This window comes from Prionailurus bengalensis, chromosome B3 (assembly GCF_016509475.1).
Source record: "Prionailurus bengalensis isolate Pbe53 chromosome B3, Fcat_Pben_1.1_paternal_pri, whole genome shotgun sequence".
NCBI lineage: Eukaryota > Metazoa > Chordata > Mammalia > Carnivora > Felidae > Prionailurus > Prionailurus bengalensis.
The window spans coordinates 111482641-111497078 of NC_057355.1; the positions used below are offsets into that span (position 1 = coordinate 111482641).

The window sequence follows — 14438 nt, forward strand, 5'->3', positions numbered from 1 at the left end:
AGGGGGGGTGCGGGGGGAGGCGGGCTGGGCGGGGTGGGGCATGGCGGGGGAAGTGACTCAAGGCCAGAGGCGGACAGGCCCATGGCAGGCGGAGTGGGGGGAGCGCGGGGAATGGGTGACCCCGGACCGACTGGCGGCGCACGGGACAGGGCGAGGGTGCCGGCGCCCCCAGAACGCCGGGGACGAACCGCGAGGGGAGGCCCAGCTGCTGAGCCCTCCGGGGCAGGGGTCTGACATCTGGACGGAGTGGGAAAACAGCATCCTGCCCTTGGGGAGTCGGGAGGAGCCCAGTCCCATCCAGCTGTGCAAACAGGAGGAGGAGGAGGTCCCAAGCCTACCCTTGGGAGAGGGGCTAGAGGGGTGGTAAAGCCGCCGCCGCCGCGCCGGCCCCCGCGGTGCGGGTTGCGCCAGCCTCCCCGGAGCCCGACGCAGAAACTTGTTGCAAACAAACAGGCGACCGCGGGTGCCCCTAGCAGCCAGCGGCGGAGTGGGTGGGCGGGCGAGAGGGAGGGGAAGGCTGGCGGACGCCGCAGCGAACTGGTGGGCAGACCCGGAGTCGCCGCGTAAGCGGGGCCGGCTCAGTGCGGTGCGGCAGGCGCGGCTGTGCGGCAGCGGAAGTCCTTTGTTGCAGCACAGTCCCTGGCAGAGCTAGAGCCTCTCCGCGCAGCCCAGCCCGAACGCCGCGCGCCGCCGCCACTGCAGCTCGCGGCCCCTTCGCCTCCGCCCGCCTTTCCCGTGGCTGATTTGCCTTAAACTCCCTAAAACCTCCGCAGCCCCGGTTCCTGCTGCGGCCGGTGAGTATCTGCCAGTTGTGGGGCTATTTGCGCAACTTTGGCCCGGGCGGGAGGACGCGGGCCGCCGGCCTGGCGGAGTGCGGTGCCGGAGCGGTGCCGACCCGTGCGGGGATCCCGAGCGCGGAGGACGCGCCGCGAGGACCCGGCGACTGGCGGCTGCCGGGCCGCCTGCTCGATCCCGCCGTTCGCCCGCGCGCCTCGTCCGGGACCTGCGGCCTCCCTGGGTCGGAGGCGAAGCCCCGGCGGAGACTAGTTCCCAAATTAGTTACCTTCTTTTCCCTTTCTTTCTCTGCCTTTATTTTTTCTTGGGGGGGGAGGGGGAGGGGAGGGGAGGTGTAGACGGGAGGCGGGAGGACCCGGTTGATTGACGTGCCCAGAGCCCGCTTCTCTCAACTTACAGCTGCGGCTCCTCGGCGGGTGGGAGGGGAAGTGTCCCGGAGCCCGAGGCCGCAGACTTGGGCGCGCTCCGAGGGAGGAGGCGTAAGAGCCGTGCAAATTCTTGCCACGCTCTTTTCCACCCCCTCTTGCCGGCACACACGCTTTTTGTTCAGTAAAAAAGTAGTGGGTCTCGGGTTTGGGAATTTTCAATGGAAAAGATGTGTTTCCTGGGAAGAAAGTGCTTTCGATTCCAGTGGTGGGCGCTTGCTAGAAGTTCTGTTAGTGTTCGGTAAATGTGTTGGGTGTAGATCGGGAGTCGTTACCACTAAAATATGTAGGCTTGAGTCTGAGCTCAGCCACACTCTCAGCCTCCCTTTTTTACCTAAGCAACGTGTCCGTATGATCTGAAAGGCTGACATGACCTTTTCCAAATTGGGAGCGTCGGGGAGATGTTGATGAAAGTCCTTGATGTTTTCTGGGGACAGTAGGGCATTTATATGTGTGTAATAATACTCCTAAATCGAGCTTCAGCGTGGTAGGTACGCGCAGATTCTCCATTGGCCTAAGTATATTTCCATACAGCATGTCTCAAGGCAGGAAAACTATTACAGGAACAATTTTCTCCAACCCAAGGACTGGTTCCAGGCTTTTTGAGGCGACTTAGAATCAGTTTCCGAGTTGAAGTTCAAGTCAGTTTGGAGCAGAATTGGTGAAGGATGCAGGTCTCATGTTAACTTCAAAGCAATTACCACCTTCTTAGAAACGAAGAAATTAGATTCTATGAAATTTTATCAGTGCAAGTGGATATGATGGGAGAATTGGGATACAAAAACGTGAAGGTTGAATGATAGCTGGCCATTCCAACCTCAAAACTTTTACTTTTGATTAACTTGCTGGATATCTGATAAAGTCTCAGTAATAACTGAATGGCTTTGGGAGCTAGATAGGGGCTTCCTCATCTCAGAAAACTGAAGCATAGTGGATGTGAAACTATTTTCAAAGATTAATAAAGACAGTCTCATGTAGAGCCTTTACTTAACATCTTATATTCATTTTAGGAGATTTCTCCATTATGACCAAGTTATCACAGTATAGAATAACTCAAGTTGAGTAGCCTTTTCTGAAGCCTTTCTATTCTTCCCACTCCAATGTGATGGCCTATTTTGGGGAAGTGGTGGGGGAGCCCTGGTGCCTCACTGTCAGAGAAAAAGAAACCATATTTAACCAGGACCTCAGCAGGGCATGAACACAGTCTCAGCCACTTGCTCTTGACCTTGTGTTTTGATTTCACATTAACGGCTAGATTTTTGTACTGTTTCCTTATTCTCTTCTTTTGCCAGGCTCTGGGGATGATAAGTTCATGGAGCTTTTTCAGAGTGTCTCTGTGTTCCTTGCAGCAGCATTTCATATCCTAATGTGCAAGAGAAAAGAAGTGCCTGCTTTCAGGCCTCGCCTCCTCCAGCCAGGAAAGTGCTAAGCCTTTCCTATTAACCTTCTAGGCCAAGGGGGAGGAAACCCTGTGGGATACAAATGTAGAAAAGTGTCCATAGATTTTTATTTTTAAGCTGTAATCTGTTGTCTTCTAAAACAACTGAGGTATGTTTGAAAAACATCTGTTTGAGAGGGCTCTTTGGTCTGTATAGGATGTTTTCTCCTGTTGTTTTTTCTTGTGCTAATGTATTTTGCCCTGAAATATTGGCATTGTTATTCTTATGTACTTTCATGTGAACCAAATTAAAAGTGATTCGTGCCTATTTTTTTCTCAAAATGGAAATACTTATTATAAAATCCATGCTGTTTGTAAAAATTCAGCCAATACTAAAGTACATAAAATACAAAAACAAAAGCCATTTCGATTCCCACTCCCCAGAGATAATCACTGTTAACAGTCAATTCCTTGTTTAAAACAAGAGAAGGCAACATTTGATCATAACTGTGCTGTTGTGTGTGCTTCAGAACCCTGCCTAAGGATGGCCTGTGATGATTCATGGCCTTATGTTCTCTGTTCACTACTCAGGTTGGTGAGAATTGGCTAGGTGGAGAAAAAGGGAATGTTTCGCTTTGGACTGGTTTAAAATTCTATGATCAAGTAACAGACGTGAGCGTTTAAATATAACAGGGCTGCTATTTTAGGTTTGTCCTTACGAAGTACTTACTGTACTGTGGTAAGCTAGTTCTCACACTTTTTTCATGCTGATGTTGATGTCCAGCTTCTGATGGGTTGATTTCTACTGGCCAAACTCATTAAAAAAATAAAACAAAACCAAAAGCCTCATATTTGTAGACAGTTTCATAATTTTGTAGTTGGGAAGGAGTGGCTGAATTTGCCATGAAGACCACTGCCAAGATGTTCCTGTGCTGATATGGCGAGAGGGGTTCCTCTTGAATAGTACCTAGAGGCAGCATGCCAAACATCAAGGAAAGAGAATTAGAACAAAGAAGGGGATTCATGACTACAGTTTTTAGATGTGGCATGGAAGGAGATGGTACATATTTAATATAGATTCTAACTTCTGTTTGTGGCTTGTATGGTAACTACAGGAGCTCTTAGTCAAAGCCCAGAGTCATTTATGACTTAGCCTGGCATATTCAAGAAGAATGCATGTGAAGTAGCTGATGATGCTCTGAAAACAAAGCCCCAAAGTAGTACATAGAAGTTTAATCACACCATTGGTTATTTGATAATGTTGGGGACACTGGTCTTTTTACACTACTTTGAGTGTAAAATCATTTTCAGGGGCACCTGGGTGGCTCAGTTGGTTAAGCATCAGATTCTTGATTTTGGCTCAGGTCATGATTTCACAGTTCATGAGGTTGAGCCCTGCCTCAGGCTCTGTGCTAACAGCACAAGCCAACGTGGGATTCTCTCCCTCCCGCTCTCTCTGCCCCTCCCCGACTCCCACTCATGTGTGCACACTTGCGCTCTCAAAATAAATAAATACACATTAAAAAATCGTTTTCCAAATAAAATTGGGAAATTGAAGCATTAAAGCCCCAACCAGATTTTCCATTTGTTGTCTATGTGAGATACACATAATCCTTTTTAGAGCTAACTAAAGAGCTCCATCCCCACTGTATGTCTTTAGTATTGGGGGGGGGGGGGGCTTGCTCTGATGGACGGTGGGAGGCAGCAGATGGAAGAGGAGATGCGGAAGGGGCAGGGCGTTCTGCCTACAATGTGGGGCTATGTGAGAGTGGGTGACTGGGAGGCTTAGCATGTTCCAAAGGGGCACTTCAGTTAATAGTCATTGCCATGGAGAGAGTGTTGTCTGGTTTATTTATTAAAAAAAAAATTTTTTTAACGTTTATTTATTATTGAGAGATAGAGAGACACAGAATGTGAGCAGGGGAAGGGTCGAGAGAGGGAGAGACATAGAATCTGAAGTAGGCTCCAGGCCCTGAGCTGTCAGCACAGAGTCCGACGCGGGGCTCAAACTCACAAACTGCAAGATCATGAACGGAGTTGAAGTTGGTCGCTCAACCAACAGAGCCACCCAGGCGCCCCGAGTGTTGTCTGGTTTATAAAAGCTGAAACTTAGGGCCCTGAAGCAAGAGTTCAGAGTTTGAGTCCCACATCCTACTTACAAGGTGAGCACCTGAATATCAACCATTAACATTCAGGAAATGAGGATAATAACAATACCTATCTCAGGATTGTTGTGAGAATCAGTTGTATGATGTATGGGAAATTGCTTTTTAAATTTTTGACCACTATATAAAAGCTGCCATGACTGAAATAATACAAAAAAATTGGACACCTGGCTGGTTCAGTTCATGGAGCATGTGACTCTTGATCTCCAGGTCATGAGTTTAAGCCCCATGATTGTAGAAATCACTAACAGCAACAACATTGAAGAAATTACTAACAACAACCACAAATTGGTAGGCAAAATAAAATTTACCTTCTTCAACATATTCAATCAAGACTGATCGAATATTAACTAAATGCCAGGCAGTCCTTAGGGGTCGGGATACAGTGATGACGAAGACAATGCCTTGATCTCGAGCTTACAGCAAAACAAAATTATATAATTGTAATTGTAATCCCTGCCAAGAGAGTGTGGTGGACACAGCATCCTATAGTTGTAGATAGGGGCTGCTTTAGAACAGAGGGCATCTGCATTTTGCATTACCCTAGGATCAGGAAAAGAATTCCCAAAAGAGTGACTGGACATCAAAAAGGTTCTAAGCAAAGGGAATCACATATATGAAAGCACGAAGGCCTTTGCTGTGGTAGGTCCTTTGGGATGAAGGGGAATCTTAAAGCTTAAATAGATTTAATGCTTAAAAAGGGAGTTAAGCTTCTTAGAATGAACATAGTTTTTATGATACTTTTTCTATTGGTTTCATTTCATGGACTTTTAATTAGATAAGAGTGAACTTTTCAGGGTTTTGGTTGGACTTAAACAAGAAAAATGGGGTTATAAGTGGAGAAATTGGAGACAATACAGTTTGAAAAGTCGGGTGGATCTGCGGGGTGGGGGAAGGCTGGCCAGTACTTCCCATTGTTCTAGAACTGCCTCTCTTGCTGCTCATTCAGCAGCACTTAGTGAATACTTACTATGTTGCACAGAAACAAGCTAACGGCCTTGTCTTCAGGTTGCTCCTCCTAATCTAGTGGGGAGACCTTCGAACACACGCACAGATAACTGCGGTAGCCAGTTCTTATTTAGCATTTACTCTGTGACAGCCACTGCCTTGTGATAACTCTAAACACTAGGAAGGATTATCATCCCTTCTCAGATGAGAGAATTGAGGTACAGATTGCTTACGGGCATGTTCAAGGTCACACACCTAATAAGTGGCAGAGCCGGAATTTGGACCCAGGCGATCTGGTTAGTCTGTGCTTTTGAACACCTACTTTACGTTGCTGTTCTGATGATTAAAACATAGCGTAATAAGTGCAAAATAAGAAGATGATACAGAGTAATATCAAAACCTAAAATAGTGGGAGAGGGAGGTGTTACAGAAGGCTTTCTGGAGGAGGTGATACACTGTTAGATATGTGGGAGGTTCAGGCAGAAGAACCAATCAATCAGCATGAGTAAAAATGGAGGTAAGAAATACATTCAAGAGGAGTGGGGGGACAAGCAGTGTTGTGCTGCTTGAGAATGGAGTTTGAAGCAAGAAGTAGCCAAACATAAGACTAGATGGGTGGGCATGGACGGCTCAGTATGCTTTGCTAAGGAGTTTTTACTGTTTAGCCTGAGGATATGTGAAGGGAGGCATAGATGGTACGCTCTGTGTTCTTTATGAATCGTTTGTTGTAATAACTCAGGAGTGATGATAGAGACCTCAGGAGGGCAGGGAAGGTAGGGATGGAATAGAGGAGTAGATCTGAGAAACAGAAAATTGGTGAGACTCGACAGTTGACTGTTAAGGGTGGGAGAAGTCCCAGGTGACTGGCAAGTAGCCTGGGTGATTGGTGCATGGCAGTGCCTGCTGAGACAGAGAATACAAGGGGGAGGGGCAGATTTAGGTGGGTCCCCAAAGTCACAGAGGTACAGATATAAGTTCTAAAAAATGAACCCCAAAATTACCAAGAATACCAATGCCACGTGCAAAAAAAGTGACTTCCTGGTAAAAGCTGCCTTTTGCTGAGAAGCCTGCTGTTCACACAGTGCCCTCTAGTGGTCGGAAGATGCCATGTTGCCTCTTTGAACAGATCAAAATGTAGAGATGGCCTGGAGTAAATACTTTTCCTCTTCTACTTCTGGAGGGAGAGAGAAGTATTCCAGAAGCCACTATGTTCCCTTTGCTTTCTGTGTGGACAAATTTATTTCCTAGACCTAGGAACAACTCACTTACTCAGAAGTTAGTTGGTTGGCTACCTCACTATCCAGTGCCCTGGCCAGAAACAAGAGTAATGGCAATTTGTTGCCTATGAGCGATCAAAATAGATGAAACATCAGGTCATGATCTCACGGTTCATGAGTTCAAACCCCACGTCGGGCTCTGTGCTGACAGCTCAGAGCCTGGAGCCTGCTTCGGATTCTGTGTCTCCCTCTCTCTGCCCCTCACCCACTTGCACTCTATTTCTCTCAAAAATAAATAAAAACATTAAAAAATAAAATAGATGAAACAAAGTGCAGGAACTAAACCCTTATCTTACAGAACATTTCCCTTAGGTCCTCTCAGAAAATTAAATTATGTAGATTCAGTTTCAATGAGTTTTTGTCTAATTTCTTAACCCCTAACGGGTTGCAATGGTGGGCAGCAGGAGATCAGCACCCGTTTTAGAAGTGATAGCTGTTGGCTTGACAAGCAAGACAGAATACTAACCAGCCAGCAAACCACAACCTCCAAAAGCACAACAGTTTGAGGCCATTTTGTGTAGGTGCAAAGAACCCTTGCCAGTTTGAACAGCTGTGTTTTAGCAAAACACAACTGATGCAGAGCATAGGGCAGAGAGGTAGTTGGTGTTGCACTCGGGGTTGCAGAACAGGAGGAAGAGCCCTGGACCAGGATTGAGGAGATGGGGACCTTTGCTGTCAGCCACTACAACTGGAGGTGATCTTGAGTATGTCTCTTAACCTCTTAGGGCCTCACTTTGCTTTCTCATGTGTAAAGCGTCAGGTTGAACTTGATCGCTTTGTAAAATTCTATGAAGTATGTTCACAATGATGACATAAATATTTAAGAAAAATTGTATTGTGCTTGACTGAAAAGACAAGAAGAAATTGTCATCTCTGATTTATTTAAAACAAAATTTTTTTAAGTTTATTTTTGAGAGAGGCAGAGCATGAGTGGGGGAAGGGCAGAGAGAGAGAGGGAGACACAGAATCTGAAGCAGTCCCCAGCCCCGGAGCTGTCAGCACAGAGCCCAGTGTGGGGCTCGAACTCACGGACCATCAGATCATGACATGAGCCGAAGTGGGTCACTTCACTTGATCGACTGAAGCCATGCAGGCGCCCCTGGTCTCTAATTTGTATGAGAATCCCGTAAGGAGTATGAGTATCCCTATTCTATAGATGAGAAAAGCAGGTTTAGAGAGGTAAAGATGTTTCCTCATAGCTAAATAAGTGGTAGAGTTCGTATCTAAACCTATTGGTGCCTGCTTCCTGGGCTCTTACTTAATACTTTCATTTGCCAAGCATGCATTAAGTACCAACTATGTGGGGGACGTGTGTGCTGGGCACAGGGAGCATGAGAGCCTTGAAGTCTCATCCTTAGCCTTTCGGGTTCAGTGTAGTATGCATTGCTGTATGATACCTCTGTTAGTGTAAATGATAAAAGGCATGCTCTGGCACTGTTGGGACTAATGTAAAGCGCCATTAGGGTTTTAAAAGACTTTAGGGTGTGAGCATAGAACTGACTCACCATTTATAGCATTGTTTCTATGGGAATATGTGTTTCAAGTTCCAAAGAACTAACTTAAAAATAAAGTTTTGGAACATAACCCAATTATAATTTCAGAACTTCCTGTGCTAAGTACTGAATTTACAGTCTAATAGCCAGCCAGAATGCCTGTTCTAAAAAGTGAATAAAATTGTCTAAACTTGATCGTGTCTGTCATGTAAGTGCCTTGAAGTGAAACTTTTTACCTTTGCGAGCATCTACAAAACTGGTTCTGCCTGGAAATTTCAAGAAAACCTAAAGAACTTCATTAAGTTTAAATTTAGAGATTGGACTCTATACCCTGGAAAATGGTATTCCAAGAAAGGATTTCACCAGGGTGACCTTATTTTTTACAGGTGGCAAAATCATCGAGGCCAAGAGTCACATTGCCTGTGTTCTCATCTCACCAGGTCCTCTGTGGCCTTACAGAAGTTATATAACGTTGCGCGCGCGCGTGCACACACACACACACACACACACACACTCACACACTCTTAGACTAGAGCCTGACCATCGATAGGAGCACTTAGCAAGTGTTGGCTATCCCTATCGTTGTTGTGTTACACTTGTCATTCACTCTACCTTCAAAACCTCCATTTACCAGTTTGGTGAAGTGTACCTGTCTTCCGTCCCATTACATCTTCATGCTTTCGTGTGTGCTGCTCTGTATCCCTCTCCAATTATTTACATCCACCCTTGTGCAGATGCCTGCAATGCCTCTCATCTTATTCTCTATTTTTCTCTGTTCTACTCACTCATTAGGTCCTCACTCAAAGCTTCCACCTTTCCTAACGCCCGCTGTTGTAGTACAATCATGCTTTTATTCCCCCCTCCAACTCTTGCTGAACTTTATTCAGTTTGATTTAGTAATTATTCTCAAATTGTTTCTTGGTTTAAAATTTAACCCCTCATTTGTAATTAGTTCTGTGTTGACCCTCCTTTTCCACCCTCTACTTCGATGCTTTATGCAATGTTAGGAATGTCATAGATGTTCAATACACTCTTGATACTCTGCTTTATTAACATGAGAGAGCCCTTTCATTTCATTTCAGGATTTTTAAAAGGATAGTCTATAACCCTCAAAGTAAATCCCTATACATATATCCAATCATAGAAGACACGGAAATAGGTATGAGGAAATGAATATATATATACCTAAATGACCTTTGAGATCCAGAGGTAATTGTTAGTAGTTGAGAGATGGGGGCACTGAATCGAGAGTCTGATGCTAGACTCTGCTGCAGATTCTCACTGAGGCAATGCACGCTGTCCCCGGGGAGGCCTCCGTGGCCTATGGCACACATTACAAAAAGATGATTTGCTTTACAGAAGGAGTCACTCCAAAACTACTGTAAGTGACTTTTTCAATCACTTTAGTTTTTTAATTAGTTAATTTTGGGGGAGGCGGAGAGAGAGCAGGAGCAAGCAAGAGTGAGGGAGAGGCAGAGGGAGAGAGAGAATCTTACGCAGTCTCCACGCCCAGTGCGGAGCTCAATGTGGGACTCAGTCTCACAAGATTGAGATGGTGACCTGAGCCGAAACCAAGAGTTGGACCCTTAACTGACTGAGCCACCCAGGTGCCCCTTCATTCAGTTTATATGCTTATTTATAAGTTCTTCAGTTATCACATGACTAAGGCGAAGCAAAAGAAACTTTCGGCAAAACTTTTTTCCCAGTTTAAGAGATTTAGTGATGAAGGAAAAGTATTTCTGATACCTTCCTATGTCAGTGAGAAATTTACTGAAATAGCTTGCACAGTATAATTTAGGGGACACGTCTACTGGGTAAGACCAGATGCACGTATACAGATAAAACAGCATTACAGATGGAGTTCAGATGTGGGTAGTCACTTGTGCAAGAGTGCCTGGCCAGTAAATCCTGTATGAGGGACTCATGCCCAGTCCTTGCTGAGTGTTCTTTGCAGAAGGGCACTTAGTGCCCTTTACAAGTGGTTCGTACCCGTTTGAGTGGTCGTATGTCCTTGTTCTGTAATCCTAATCCTAGTACCTACTTTACCACGGTTAACTGTCCCCTTGATACACTGTTTAACAGTCAGAGATCTTTGCTGTTCTATGAAATAAGAATGTTGGATCAGATTAGAAGTCTCTAAACTCTAAAAATCTGAATATCTAAATTCATATGCTTACTGTGCTTGGCGGCTGTTTTTGAATTTGAGATGAAACTTTCAAACTAAAAATTTTTAAATCCAGCGTAAAATGTGTCGCATCACCTAACTTCTTTCTTTTCCTGGGGAACTGCATGCACACAGATATCTATCTGGCCTTAGAACTCTTGACTTTGGATCACACTTGAAGTTGTGCTCTCAGTCCCAGCCCTTGACTTCTAGCTGTAATAAATTTGTTTCACTAGTGATATAGCTAGTATATAATATAAGCAATCACAGATTCAGTTATAAAGACAAGAAGAGCTAAACGCTCTTGCACTGTTGATGGGAATGCAAATTGGTGCAGCCACTGTGGAAAACAGATGGAGGCTCCTCAAAATGTTAAAAACTGAACTACCCTATAATCCAGTAATCACATCACTGGATATTTACACACACAAAATAAAAACACTAATTCAAAATGATTCATGAACCCCCAAGTTTATAGCAGCATATTGACAACAGCCAAGATATGGGGGCAGCCCAAGTATCCATTGATTGATGAAAGGATGAAGGCGATGTGGTATATATACACAAAGGAATAGTATTCAGCCATAAAGAATGAAATCTTGCCATTTGCAATGACGTGGATGGAGCTAGAGAGTATAATGCTAAGCAAAATAAGTCAGAGAAAGACAAATACCATATGATTTTATTTATATGTGGCATTTAAGAAACAAAACAAGTGGGAAAAGGGCAGGGGGGGGAAGACACACACAAACCAAGAAACAGACTGTCAATTATAGAGAACAAATGTTACCAGAAGGGAGGTGGATGGGCGTATGAGTGATAGGTGGTGGGGATTAAGGAGTGCACTTGTGATGAGCACTGGGTGATGTATGGAATATTGAGTCACTACATTGTACACCTGAAACTAATATTACACTGTATGCCAACTATACTGGAATTAAAATTAAAACTTAGAAAAATAAAATAAATAAAAATAAGAACAGCTAAGATATAAGCAATCCTTTTATTTAAAACGTTTGCAAGCTTTACTATAATGTAAAGTTAACTAAGTTTTAGTAGCATTATTAATATCAAAGAAACTGAAAGGAGAAAACTTATTTTGGAATTTGAATAAAATTTTAATTAAATTTACTGTAAATGAATGTAAAAAAATATTTTCAAAAAGGGGGCGCCTGGGTGGCTTATTCAATTGAGGGTCTGACTCTTGGTTTTGGCTCAGGTCATGATCCCAGGGTCATGGGATTGAGTCTCGTGTTGGGCTCCATGCTGAGCATGGAGCCTGCTTGAGGTTCTCTCTCTCTCTCTCTCTCTCTCTCTCTCTCTCTGCCCCTCTCCCCTGCTCACTTTCTCTCTCTCTCTAAAAAAAAAAAAAAATCAGGGCACTTGGGTGGCTCAGTCGGTTAAGCATCCAGCTTTGGCTCAGGTCATGATTTGCGGTTTGTGAGTTCAAGCCCCACATGAGGCTCTCTGCTGTCAGCATGGAGCCTGCTTCAGGTCCTCTGTCTCTCTCTCTCTTTGTCCCTCCCCCGCTCTCTCTCCCTCTCTCTCAAAAATGAATAAACATAAGAAAAGATTAAAAGAATAAGTCAATGAGGGTTTAAATTTTTAATGCAAAAAAGTATTCTCAAGAGATAGATAACAAGCTGAAAGTCTCACAAGAATTTAGATCCTTCACCCCAGATTCCATGCCCCACCTCTCTTCTTTTTTTGTTTTTTGGGGTTGTTTTGTTGGTGTTATTAAGCCTTCTCAAAGTTTTTCTGTGTAATAAGTGAGGTGTAATAAGAACAAAATTATTGGTACTAATATGTGAAGGATTGTTATTAAAAGTTACTCTACTGGGGCGCCTGGGTAGCTCAGTTGGTTGAGTGTTCGACTTTGGCTCAGGTCATGATCTCACAGTTCGTGGGTTTGAGCCCCCCGTTGGGCTCTGTGCTGACTGCTCAGAACCTGGAGCCTGCTTCGGATTCTGGGTCTCCTTCTGTCTCTGCCCCTCCCCCACTCACGCTTTGTCTCACTCTTTCTCAAAAATAAATAAATGTAAAAAAAAAATTAAAAAAAAAAGTTACTCTACTTTTGGGGTGCCTGGGTGGCTCAGTTGGTTAAGCATCCGACTCTTCGTTTCGGCTCAGGTCATGATCTCATGGTTCGTGGGTTCGAGCCCTCCATCAGGCTCTGTGCTGACAGGGCAGAGCCTGCTCGGGATTCTCTCTCTCTCTCTCTCTCTCTCTCTCCCTCTCTCTCTCTCTCTCTACCCCTCCCCCCACTCATGCTGTCTCTGTCTCTGTCTCTCTCAAAATAAATAAATAAACTTAAAAATTTTTTTTAAAGTTACTCTATTTTTTAAAGTTAGTTTTACTCAGAATGTGGATATTTGCATAATAATATTGATGAAACTACAATTCTAGGTCAGCCTAGAAACTGTAGTCTTAGCATGAATTTTGTTTGGCCTTGAGCTCTCTGAGGGGAAGGTAGGAATGCAGAGACCTGTGAAGACAGTGGGGTTCATACCCATGCCTTTCTGACCCAGAGTCCTTTGTTCTCTCCACAAGAGCATGATGCTCTCTTCCATGGAGAAGGTACTTTACTGAATACGTGTTGAAGTCACTAGTGTAGAAAAAGCCAAAATTCTCAACAATGTATCCCTGAGATTGCAGAATACCTGTGCTATTGCCGATTCTCAGTACTTTATATAGTGCCTGGTGCCCCAGGGCACTCAAGGAATATTCGTTGCATTGACAAATGTGCGTTCAAATGCTGTTAGTGCTCTTGTTCTAGTAGTGTTTATATTAACACGGATGCATTTTTACTAACTTCACTGAATCTGATTTTCTCTAGAGAGGTGCCTATCATATTGGTCTTGGATGTACTTGCAACAGTTTTGGTTGCTGGCCGTAAAACTGCTTTCCATTTAGGGGCGCCTGGGTGGCTCAGTCGGTTGAGCGTCCGACTTTGGCTCAGGTCATGATCTCACTGTTCTTGGGTTCGAGCCCCACGTCGGGCTCTGTGCTGCCAGCTCAGAGCCTGGAGCCTGCTTCGGATTCCATGTCTCCCTCTCTGACCCTCACCTGCTCATGGTCTGTCTCTCTCTCTCAAAAATAAATAAACATTTTTAAAAAATTAAAAAAAAAAAAAACCCTGCTTTCCATTTAGATTAGAAGAGGTCTTGGAACTTTTCAGCTCTTTTTTTTTTTTTTTTTAAGTTTATTTATTTATTTATTTATTTAGAGAAAAAGAGAGCACAAGCAGGGAAGGGGCGGCAGGGGGGCAGGGGGTGCAGAGAGAGAATCTTAAGTAGGCTCCTCGCTCTCAGGGCAGAGCCCAATGCTGAGCTCAACCCCACGAACCATCAGATCCTGACCTGGGCCGAAATCAAGAGTCGGACGCTTAACCGACAGAGCCACCCAGGTGCCCCTAATGTCTTTATGTCATTATATTAAGCACAGGATATGAAAAACCTGCACATCTTCGCAGATTAACTGCTGGCGTTCCTCCTACTAGACTACTGTTTGGAAGGAAACCTTTTTATTTTTTATTTTATTTATTTATTTATTTTTTTAACGTTTATTTATTTTTGAGACAGAGACAGAGCATGAACAAGGGAGGGGCAGAGAGAGAGGGAGACACAGAATCTGAAACAGGCTCCAGGCTCTGAGCTGTCAGCACAGAGCCCAACGCGGGGCTCGCACTCACGGACCGTGAGATCATGACCTGAGCCGAAGTCGGACGCTTAACCGACCAAGCCACCCAGGCACCCCTAATGTCTTTATGTCATTATATTAAGCACAGGATATG

General features: G+C 44.5%; 1 protein-coding gene across 3 annotated transcripts in view; it reads left to right on the top strand.

Annotated features, from left to right (window-relative positions):
* Positions 1 to 650: 650 nt before the first annotated feature.
* The window catches only part of ZBTB1 (zinc finger and BTB domain containing 1), a 28729-nt gene continuing 14941 nt past the window's right edge, over positions 651 to 14438 (top strand). The window contains exon 1 of one of the 3 annotated variants that reach the window (XM_043556342.1): positions 651 to 794. The gene's annotated coding sequence lies outside the window, so the exon portion shown is untranslated. Of the gene's footprint in view, positions 795 to 4610; positions 4761 to 14438 lie in introns of those variants that run through there. The other 2 variants (XM_043556344.1, XM_043556343.1) reach the window with 2 other exon arrangements.